We start from the raw sequence: 11,479 nt of genomic DNA, 5'->3' as shown, positions 1-11,479 counted from the left end.
AGTTTTAAGGTATAATTGAATGCTGATCCAGCAATATTAAAACACTTAAGTGTAAATGCAGTTAATTTAGATGTTGTTACCGTTTTTTTAGGCTATATTCTTTGTTTCAGCGCAGTCTGTAAACTTGCAGTTCAATCTCTTGCCTTTAAACTTTTCACTCACGAACATATCGTTTGCAATTAAAGCCATTTTCAGTCATTCCCCCAGGACTAGCTCATCCGTGACCTCTCACGAGAGAAAGTGTGATTTTGTGAACCGGTTAATTAGATTCGTTGAAAAGATACGATTTTTTTTTTTTTTTTTTTTTAAAGGCGAACATTCGCGCAATAGACGTAAACAGTGTGTAGTGGCATTATTCACGTGAACTGCTCTAAATCTGGATAATAATGAATAGTAGCATCAGGAATGTGAATAACAACTCGGTGGGCTGCTTTAGAGAGTTTGGAGAGGGTTGGAGGTGTGGTTTCAGCGCGCTTCGCCTCCTGATGGTCATTTGCTTTCTGCGCTCGAGGAGAAAACGTACTTGTCCTGGAAGATAATGCCATATTGAAGGACTTTGTTGATCATTTTGACAATTATTAATAGTCCAATACAGGCGTCTTCGTTTCAGCTGCGGTGAGTGGACGTAACCTTTCTTAATATTCCCGCCATGCGTTTAATATCTGGTTCAATGCAAAGGCTGTGACATTTTAGATATGTATCAAAGTTGCACGTAGCAGACTTTTATATCACGCGATATAAATTATATATCGCATATTTACACGTTGTATATTGTCGAGAAAAAACACACCAGCATCAACAGTTAGATGCGTCGCAATATCGCATCTCACAATATTATGAACGCGCATAATATCTCTGTTTTTCTTCCTGTATTAAGATACAAAAAAAAAACCCTGAGCTCTTATTGTTTTTATCAGTTGCTGCTTTTTTCGCTGGCACATCACTGACAGAGTGGCCCCAAAATATTTGGTCACTCAGTTAAAAATGTATGTTTTTTTAATTAAAACAGGTGTCATTTATCTTAAAGAAAGGCAACGTAAACACACCTACAGCAAAAGATGCTTGGCAAGATGAAATGCATTTGTATGAGTTTGTTTCTTCTGTTGAACACAGAAGGAATTTGAAAGAACGTTGATTACTAAACAGATGACGGAAGCCAGTATTATGGAAAAAAATACTAAGAAAGTCAATGGCAACCCTCAACCGTTTAGTATTCAACAATCTACAAAATATATTGCTTTACGGCAAAAAATAACCTTATACAGTTTTGTCTGTGTAAATGATGACAGAAATGCCATTTTTGGATGAACTGTCTATCTACCTAAGGTGTGGTGTGTGTCTTTTCTGGATTTTAAATTCTTTGTTTCTTTGAGCATCCTAATCCACACATCATAGAAACACTGGCTCGGCCAATGATGCGAGGTGGATAGGCGGGACTATCTGTTTGCCCAGCCAATGGCCAAGGGAGTGTATGGGAAACTTGTTTGGAAACGTATCAAATTTTGTTATACTGAATCAGATGAAGAACCTTTTTTTTTTATACTGCTGACAGTGTAAACCTACATGCAGAAATCGCATTGAGAGCTCCGATTAAAATGTCATAGGTCCTTTCCCACTTGCCTCGGTATTAAATCAAATTATAAAATGAATCAAATTTGCGTCCTTTTGTTGTAATGACAGCTAGTAATCGAATTAGCGACGCTTAGCGGCATGATCTCTACCCATATGTTCTTTAATAGCAGTGTCCTGAAGTTAATAGGACAGACTGTTAATGATTTACACTGTGCGAAATTCACTGCATGTTGCTCGTGGAGAGTCTTTATTATGTCTTCAGTACTCTTAACCACCCCCATCTGTAGTCTGTATGTGTGTGTGTGTGTGTGTGTGTGCGTGTGTGTGCGTGCACACTTCTTTGTTGTTGCCACCTCATAGCGTTTGTTATGGATTTCAAAGAGCATCCAAAGACCAGCTGGATTCCCAGAGTGTGCTGAGGTGAATGGGGATCAGAGCATCAGCTGCAGATGCTTCTATCACGAATAAAGCCGGGGATTTTGCAGAGGAAGCTCATCTCAGAACAGCATACAAGTGTCTTCAGCAGCAACGGCAGAAGGTTTATACCAAAGTGGCTCTGTCATGGAAACACTACCCTATAATCACCAGCACACACTACTCCGGCATTCAACCGAACCGGCTTTTTGATCAGAGCGGCCACATCATAATGGAATGTGCACGCTGATATATTTTAAGCTGTAATTGGAGTTTTGCCTATGACAGTATGCAACAGAAATACTATATTTGGCATAGCGTTCTAAAAATTCATTTAAAGGGACAGTTCATCAGAAAATGAATGTCATCATTTGCTTACCATCGAGATCTTCTTCATCTGAACAGAAATAAGAAGAGTTTTTGAAGAATGTTGGTCACCAAACAGTCGAAAAATATTATTGGAGTCACCAGAAACCAGCACACTGTTTGGTTTTCAAACTTTTTTATATCTACTTTCGTGTTCAACAGAAGAAGGACATTCATAGAGGTTTGGGACAATGTGAGTGAATGGATGGCAACATTCTGGGTGAATTATTTGCTAAGTAATATTTTTGGACCTATAATTTAAAAGTAAAAGCAAACACTTTTTTTGCTTGGTAAAGGTGCACTTTGGATATTTAAGGGTATAGTTTGCCCAAAAATGTAAATCTGCCATCATCTATGCACACTTATATAGTTATACACACACATGCATCTTTGGAAAAAGGCTGTTCAAGAGCTTATGTAGATGGGGTCCAGGGACATTCAAGTTCATAAACATATCATAAATGAATTCATACAACTCGTGCGTGTTATTCCAAGTGTTCAGATGTCACAGGACCAGGAACAGGAACAGATTGACCAAAAAAATGTCGGTCAATGCTTAATCAATCATTTCAGAATAAATATGTTGCATTGAACATTAATGGAGCAACAGATTTTGTGTGATTACCAAAAAATGAATACTTGTTCAAAACAATCACTTTTGAAAAGTACAGTTTGTACTATTTTCATCTTATTTTGAAAAATAAAATAATGAATTTTTGTTTAATAAATATATTGTCATTAAAATGGGTTAATTAAAAAAAATTTAAATGCAGAAACAAAATAATTTTAATAAGATTCTGAAAGCATTCAGAGAGATTCAATAATAATTGAATATATATATATATATATATATATATATATATATATATATATATATATATATATATATATATATATATTTACAGTAGTAACAAAAAATTATATTTATTGTATGATATTATTAATATCATGTTTTTAAAAATTTCATTTCATTACAAACATGGTGATTATTTCTAATATGGACAACCAATGACAACCTATGATTATGAGTATGTTATATCTATTAATTATCGTGTTAATTACTGTGCGCCTTTGACCCTTTTGTGCTATATAGTGGTTTAAATGTAAATAATATCAAAGGTGCCTTTTATGCTGGGACAACTTTAGCACCGTTGCACCATATATAATAAAGAAAAACTGATTGTATTCCAGTACAAAAGTTGGAAAGCTGTGATGAACACATCCAGTATTAGCAATAAAACATATAATAGCAGTATTACATCCGCAAGTTGTATAGTACTACTAAGTGCTAATAAACAAATTATATTACTAATATTTCACTTCTGTTGATGCACTGAGCAGCTATTTTGGATTCAGAAGTCAGGGTTATAGTTTCCGAGTTAGAACCCTGACTTGAGTCCAGTCAAAAGTCCCTACTTTGAACTCCAACACGATCATGTTCACTCTTGTTTAAATCGCATGAATCCAAGTATGACATCAGTGAACGTCACTGGTTCTCATAACTGATCTCATAACATTTTGGCTCAGAAGCCTCATGCCTACTGCAGTCACACTAAATTTACAGCTGACGAGCGGTTTGATTCCATCTCTTGATTGTGGCAGATTTGATCTGTTTGATTTAAATTGAGCGCAAGAGCCAGGTAACTGCACCTGAACATCTGACAGCGTCGCGTCTGCGTGCCAAGTTTATTCAGTGACGCTAATGCAGCTGATAATTGTTGGTAAATTGTAAGCACATGGAGCTGCAGCGTCGAGACGTAACGCTGAGGTTAGTCTAATGTTCCTGAGGTTGATTTCTTTCCAGGCGTCATTTGGGCTTGTAATGTCTTTGTGCATCTGATCTGCGTCCAGAGTTTCTAGACAGTGTCTTTCACCGAGCGAGCGACAACTAAGCAAGCGGCACGCATGGAAACGATTATAACGGTTTGAAAAATGATATTGCTAGTTATGCTCTGTCTGCTAATTCATTAGTTACGGTTTTGCTTTTGGGCCGAGATTTTAAAGTGGACATAACCACCCAAAGCTGTACCAAAACTATTCATATAAAGCGTCAAAAGTTAACGTAAAGTCTATTTTTTTTTACAAATTTTATTTTTCGATTTATTTCGCTATTGTTGGCATGATAAATGCGTCATAAAATTTTGCATTGGGTGCATTTGGTGGATTTCTAAAAAAGATTAGCCCAAATAGCAAGGTAAAATGTGATTATGTTGGTGCCTCTTGTTTGTTTGTAATAACGTGGCATTCTCTGATGACCTTTTGAGCTGCAGAGCTGATGCCGCCTTTCCGCTGGAATGCTAATGAAAGCATTGTGAGCTCTCAGCTGCAAAGGTCACATCCCAGTGATTGCAAGGGCAGCGGGTTTGTCATTGTCTTTATTGATTGAACAGCAACTTATTAGTATACGTTTGGGCAAGTTTTAATTTTTTTTCTTGTGAAAAATAAGTACATTTTAGCAAACCTTTAAAAAGAATACTTTAAAAGAATGTTTTCTAGATATGGGGTATAACACCTTTTTTCTCATTTAAATAGACTCTTTGTGATTATTGAACATTGTGATTCCAGCCAAGGCTGTTGTTGTGTGTTTATTAATAAATAAAAGGTGTCTGAGTCTGTCTCTAGATAATATAAAAAATATATGAGTTTCATTTAAATATAAACATTACAATACATCACATTATCAAAACAAAATGAACAAAAAACTGTTCAGCAGAGGGACAGATCGCGGCTCTAAATAATTAATGATAAGTAAAAGCAAAACAGTTTAGAGTTTGGCAAGATGCACACGTGCGCTATGAATTCTATCAGGTTTAATAACTGTTAGGACAAGTTATTTTGGGAAATGGAAATACTAGACTTTGAGTTCGTTACATTTACATGCACTTTTTCCACCAAAACTCTCTTTGCGTTCCCGTGTTGAATATAGGGAAGGTATAATTTATAGATTATTCTTGTCAGGCAACATTTATTTTGTTGACGTGAAGGATAATCGACTTACTGGTCGCCCTGAATTGCCAAATGTCCATCAAACCAACATTTGGCTTATTGTTCGAAATTGTTTGCTGACTAGGTTAGCCAGCTGTTTGTGTTTGTTTTGCTTTGCAAAAGGTAATTATTGCCATGCCATGTTTAGCCTTTATCGAGAGGAACAGAGAGAGAACAGAGACTGGACTTGGCATGCTTCACGTGTCTCTCCTGTTTTCATTTTTCCACTGCTAGTCATTGCGGGCTCTCAGCCCTAATCCACCCTCTAAAGTGCCTTGATGCCTTTGTGCTGCGGGCTGGAAGAAGGACCCTCTGTTCCCAGCTGTCTGAACCGCTGCCGTACAGAATTTTCGCTGGATTTTCTCCCTAATTAACCCCCATTTTCATGTGCAGAGACCCAGCTTCTTTGTGATGGAGGAATGCGATAGGCATTGGTGCTCCTTAAGTTCTGTTGTTTTTTGCTAAGCCTGGCTCAAACTCAACATTGGGCCGCTTGTTGAGGCCCAGCAGAAGCATGTAATTGCACAAAGGCCATGGAGACGGTACAACACTGGAGAAGGCGTGATAACATCTTCACAGCTTATTTTAGCCCAGCTCAACTCAATTAGTGTCACCACATGCCCTCAGACCAGCGCTGCCAAAACTGATAAAGGACGCTTACTAGAACACACTTGCTTTTTGAACTTGTGACTAAAAAGATGTGTAATTGAGTTGAATGCATCGTGATAATTGGATGTTTGCACATAACATTTAATATATATGAAACTAGGTTTGTGTTTCCTGAAGGAATAGGTTTCCTGCAGGTTCTTAAAATGTAATGAAATATCTAAAATGCACTTTTCAAAGACACACTTTTTTTTGGAAACGGGCTCCCCCACGGTTAGTAAGTTGAGTTTTACCATTTTAAAGCGTTTAGCATAGCTTAGCATAGATAATTGAATTCAGTTAGATCAGTAGCATCAGGAAGCATCATAAGGAACTATATTCATAATCTAGCGTAATAATCAAGGAAGTTTGCTGCCGTACCATGGCTGTAGCAGGTGCAGTGATATTACGCAGCACCTGTGAAAAAACTACCTTGATTATTATTTCAGAATGGGAGTGTAGTTGCTAATCATATCTGCCTAGAAAACCACAACTTTTCATTTCATTAGTACATAATATAACTATAGAAGAGTCTAATTTTAAATATGAAAAATATCACAACTCTTTGGTCCATTTTGAACACAGTGCTACTGGTCTAATTGGATTCAATGATCTACGCTAAGCTATGCTAAAAGTAATATTGCCAGACACGGAGTTCACAAGCGGTAAAACTCAGCTAACTCTGGGGCAGTTAGAGAACGAACCTATTTCCAAAAAAGCGTTCCTTTAAGGCTAACAAGAGTCTGAAATATTGTCATATAACATTTCTCAAAGCAGCCTTGCAGTATTAGACAGGAAAGTAACTTAATCAATGATGCAAGCGTCATCAAATATGAAGCAAGCCCAAAACTGAAGCCAAAGCAAATTTGTATTTAGTAGAAAGTCTGACATCTTATCCCTTCTTGTCGTTCAACGCCGGTATGAAACCGTATCCAGCTCAAGCACGTGCCCTGAACACCCACAGCTCTGGAAGCCAAAGAGCCATTGAGCATCCAGCAGGGATCTTATGTGGAAAGTCAACACATGGTGAAAGGGAATTCACATTAGTCCAAATCAAACAGGGCCGACATTGTCCTTGGCAAACCTGAGCCTCTTTTTTAATTTGTTGGCATGTGCGGATTAAGGCGAATTTGCTGATTCTGGAGTCTGGACCAAACCCAGTCTAACCACTTAAGTGAAAAGGTGCAAATGTGACAGAATGCAAGAAGAGTTTGCGTTTAAGTCGATATCCTTGCTTCTGTTTAACTTCGGAGTTATGCAATTTCATGCATTCTTCTTTTTTAAGGTGACAAAGTTTCCCTGAGCATAATTAAATCCGCAAAAACAAACGAAACCACACAACTAGCGTAGTCTCTTGTGAGCCAATTCTTTAACAGTCTAAAACACTGCACAACCAATATGGCTTTATTCTGAATGCAACTGACTCCTTTCAGTTGTTTTTAAGAAATAAATCATTACCCAATGTTTCACAAATTTACTTTATGATTTTGATTGTGTCTGAACAGAGTGCTTCGTTAAGGACGTATTTTTGTAGGCCATCCTTTACGTTAATGTGAAAATATATTGAGGTTGGCATAACCACAGACCTTATTTCATGCATTTAATCAATAACCTATTAAAAAAATCCAAGATAATATAACAGGAAGTGCCCACAGAAACACCTCATCCCTGACTCACTTTCTTGAACAGCTGGGGTTTTTTCTCATACATCCTTGGTAAAATAGCCTGCATTCGGCAAACTTCAGCAAAATTTAATGCTTTAAGGATAGAAGTGTCTTTTTATTGTGTTTATTTTGACTTGAAAACCGTAACTAAAGCATAATTTCTTGTTGCACCGTATGCTGTACTGCCTCTCTGCTTCTAGATCTTTGTGATAGAAATAATTTTTATTGGTTGCAATAATGCTGGCATCTCACCTTATTTCATAAAAAAATTAATTAATCACTAAAGTACGATCCTCACCTTAAATATTTCCTTTCCTTAACTATATACATAATATTCTAAATATACATTAAGGGTTAGATTTACTCACAAAAAATAGCTACCGTCTGGATTTAATTAAAACACACAGTAATATTTGCGATGAAAAGCATAGACAGTTACTTTTGTGGCCGAATTTATTGTGTTTGTAGAAGCTTTCCCTTTCAGATGCAAAATTCATATGAGGAGAGTATTTAAAGGTTCGCAGGAGTCAATTTACTGGTTTTAACCTGAAAGCATTAACCCATTCGGCGCCAATGTTCTTAGTAGATTAAAACCCCAATCCAGCGATATGCCATAAAGGTAAATACAAAGTTCTCATCTGATACACGAATGCCTTTACATCAGCCTGTGCAGTTATGGTTTAACATGCTATTAGGGTTCTTGTCTCATGCGGACACATGAATTTCCAAGAGATGGTGAGTTTTAGTCATGTAGCACATAGTAATGAGGAGTGCTGTGTGCCCATAGCTGTAATTTTGGGAGCCGAAGGTCGGTTAGTCTAGGCGTCCGTTTGGGTGAGGGGGGCACTGAGCGGTTCGGGGGCTTACTGCGGTCACACCACACTGGAAACTCAAGGACCTCGAATCAGCCGCTCTGCTATTTAACTGTAAAATATGATCTTATCAGCATCCCGCTTCTGTTTTAATAACGGACCTTGGGAAAGCCGTGCGCCAGCGTGTCGTCTTCGTGCCCCTCATTATCAAATGATTTGCTGCAAACTCCGCGACGTCTATGACTACTAAGAGAAATGTTTCTGTTTCCAGTCAGAGAATAGAAACAGGCCGTCGCTATTTTAACAGTTTGTCTCTAATGAGCATTACCACATACTAAGAGATGGTTTTATTCTCAGCGCGCTCCAGCCCTCTGGTGATAAACAGAAATGTTTTCCCATCTCACTGAGCTGCTGAGTAAAACACAGAATGCTATAAGCGTTTTAAGATGGGCTCCTCATGACATCATCCACTTTTCCCAGGCAAACCCCACCTAAGTATAATGATCAGCCTTCAGCCACAGCTGCTTTTAATTACACATGCAGTGTTTCACTTCAGTTTCCAGGACAGACGACTCCTATTCTCTCCCGCATCCAGACAACTGTTTATCAGGGCTTCGGCCAGCCTGCGGAAATATGCTGGAAGTGCAGGGTGTGAATAAAGGGGGTTTGCAACAGCATTTTCAAACAAACCTCAAACGTTCAGTTGCAAGCTAGACTGCGTGTTTTAACTCTGCTAAAAAGAGTCTAGTTTGACTATCGCAGCAATCACAGCCAACTATGGCTTGAAGTAGAATTGATTTTAAACAGTGAATATTGCAGTTTCTCAGACAAATGTGATTTAAAGGCTAGCCCAGCTAAGCCATAGAATCTTGGGTAGTGAACTGATAATCTCACAGGATTTCAGAGCTCCCAGTTTAAGGATTTAATGTGCATTAAACAGAGCCATTTTCCCCATGAAGACTTTCTGAGAACCTCTGAGACCCACAACGCGTGATTAAACTATAAAATAGAGTGATGTTTGATCATATAGAAGTTGCTAGGGTGTTGTAGGTGGTTGCCAGGGTGTTACTAATTAGTTGTGAGGGTGTTCTGGGTGTTTGGCCCAAGTCAAAAGAGCCCAGCCCCTTCTCATAGTGTACAGCTCTTTTTGCCCATTTTATTACCTTTCATCAGAAAGAAGCTTGGAATAAAATATTACGTTCCTCAGTTTCAAGCCAAACAATCTGATACATCATTGATATTTGATATATCATCTATTATTGTCTATATAACACAAAGTTTTGGAAAGGTTCTTAAGAGCTGGGAAGGTGATTTGGTTCAAAGATTTTTGTTATGCTGGTCGAAGACCTCTTCATTTGTATATATGTATTTACCTGTGGAAGGTGTAGGACCATAAAATGTTCATCCAATCAGAATGTTTGGCCCCAACATTATGAAGTTAGATATCTGGTAATTTGACAGCATTGCATTTAATCTTCCACCAATGCTTTTTTTGAGGCATAGCTTTGCAAAATGATTATCCAGGGAAGGTGGGGATCTTGCTTTCAAAGCTAGCTTGCTATCGCTAGCCTTTCTGAAATTGCCTACAGACTTTAAGTTGATGCATAATGTGCATGTGTACATGTAGACACTCAATCAATAAGAGCTCATAAATAGCCGTATTTATAATAAGCTTGACAATTAGCATTGAAGTGAGGAAATGGAGTGTAAGTCAAAGTATGTCACAATTGTAAATATGTTGTGTGATTGCGACTTTATTTTGTGTCTTTTTATTTCACAAAGTGAGTATATCTTCGAACTTTATTTATTGTAATTACTTTTTCTCATCACTGAGACTATATCTCATTACACTGATTTTATTTCATAAAATTGCAACTGTATTTCTCGTCATTATGACTTGTCAAGTGACTCATAATTGACCAGTGAATTAATTAGAAACATTGCTATGAAATGTATATTTATTGAATATGTATCACACAGTTATAACTTTATTTCAGGTATGTAGTTGTGGCTTTATTACTCATTATGACTTTTTGTCATAGGTGGCTATATTTCAGAATTATAGGTTTATTTCCTGTAATTGGTAATTTTTTCATCATTGTGGCTAGATCTTACAATAAGAATTTATTGTTAGACATGTCTCAAAAATATATCACGCAAACTCCCATGTGCAGCTGCGACGCTCGCTTTAGCAAACAAATCTAGTATTGCATTCAGATGTGTACCGGGTAGTTGAAATCTGTTCTGATTCAACGTGTTCTCTTCTGAATATGCCTATAAGTGTTTCTTCAACAATATTTTCCATTCTGTCCAGCGCTCGCGCTGTGTTGTGTAAGAGGCACGCCTCTTAAATTCCCGGTGGTGAGATCAGATTTTTGGTGTAGACAGGAACCACAATCTGCAGCCCTGTTATGTAAGAACGAAGGGTCCTTTTGGGTTTGTTTACATGTTCCTTTCAGCCCAGAGGAGGTTCTTTTGCAGAAGAGGATGACTGAATGTGAAAACAACAAATGTTAGAAACTAAGCATTTAATGAGCACCAGCCGTCAAGGGTGACTGACTGACTCCACAAACGTCCATGTGACCAACAGAGGTGTCTTTTGGCTCAGAAGATGAGTTTCTTTTAGCCCGAAGTGTACTTTCCTTCTCTGAGAGCCAGTGTGATGCCATTTTCATCATCAGATTGATTTTTGTATTTGCAAGAATAAAAAATATGATTGGAGTGCTCAAAAACATAAGTATTGTGCATACGCCAAATGGGTCCATCTGCTTTTAAAGTCAATATGATGAGGGTATTTAAAAAAAAAAAGATTTGCATGCTAAGCTGTGTGCTAGATGGAGCAGGTGAATGAAGTTTACTGAAACAGTATAAAGTGAATGTTTTTGGATGGGAGTAGAAGAACTGATATTCCAAGTTAATTCTTAAGATTCAGAGCTGATGGAGTTGTAAGGAATAGTACACCAAGCTTGATCCCATGCATGTTTGACCCAGATTACCTATCCGGAACTGAGATGGATGGGT

The 11,479-nt window shown here is 37.6% G+C and overlaps 1 protein-coding gene across 2 annotated transcripts in view; it reads left to right on the top strand.

Moving 5' to 3' along the window:
• The first annotated feature begins 479 nt into the window (after positions 1 to 479).
• The window catches only part of LOC122324969 (rho guanine nucleotide exchange factor TIAM2), a 37,920-nt gene continuing 26,920 nt past the window's right edge, over positions 480 to 11,479 (top strand). For both annotated transcript variants that reach the window (XM_043219769.1, XM_043219770.1), the window contains exon 1: positions 480 to 615. The gene's annotated coding sequence lies outside the window, so the exon portion shown is untranslated. The remainder of the gene's footprint in view (positions 616 to 11,479) is intronic.

The sequence above is a fragment of the Puntigrus tetrazona genome, chromosome 20 (genome assembly GCF_018831695.1).
Source record: "Puntigrus tetrazona isolate hp1 chromosome 20, ASM1883169v1, whole genome shotgun sequence".
NCBI classification, from domain to species: domain Eukaryota; kingdom Metazoa; phylum Chordata; class Actinopteri; order Cypriniformes; family Cyprinidae; genus Puntigrus; species Puntigrus tetrazona.
This window is presented reverse-complemented; position numbering and strand designations above follow the sequence as displayed.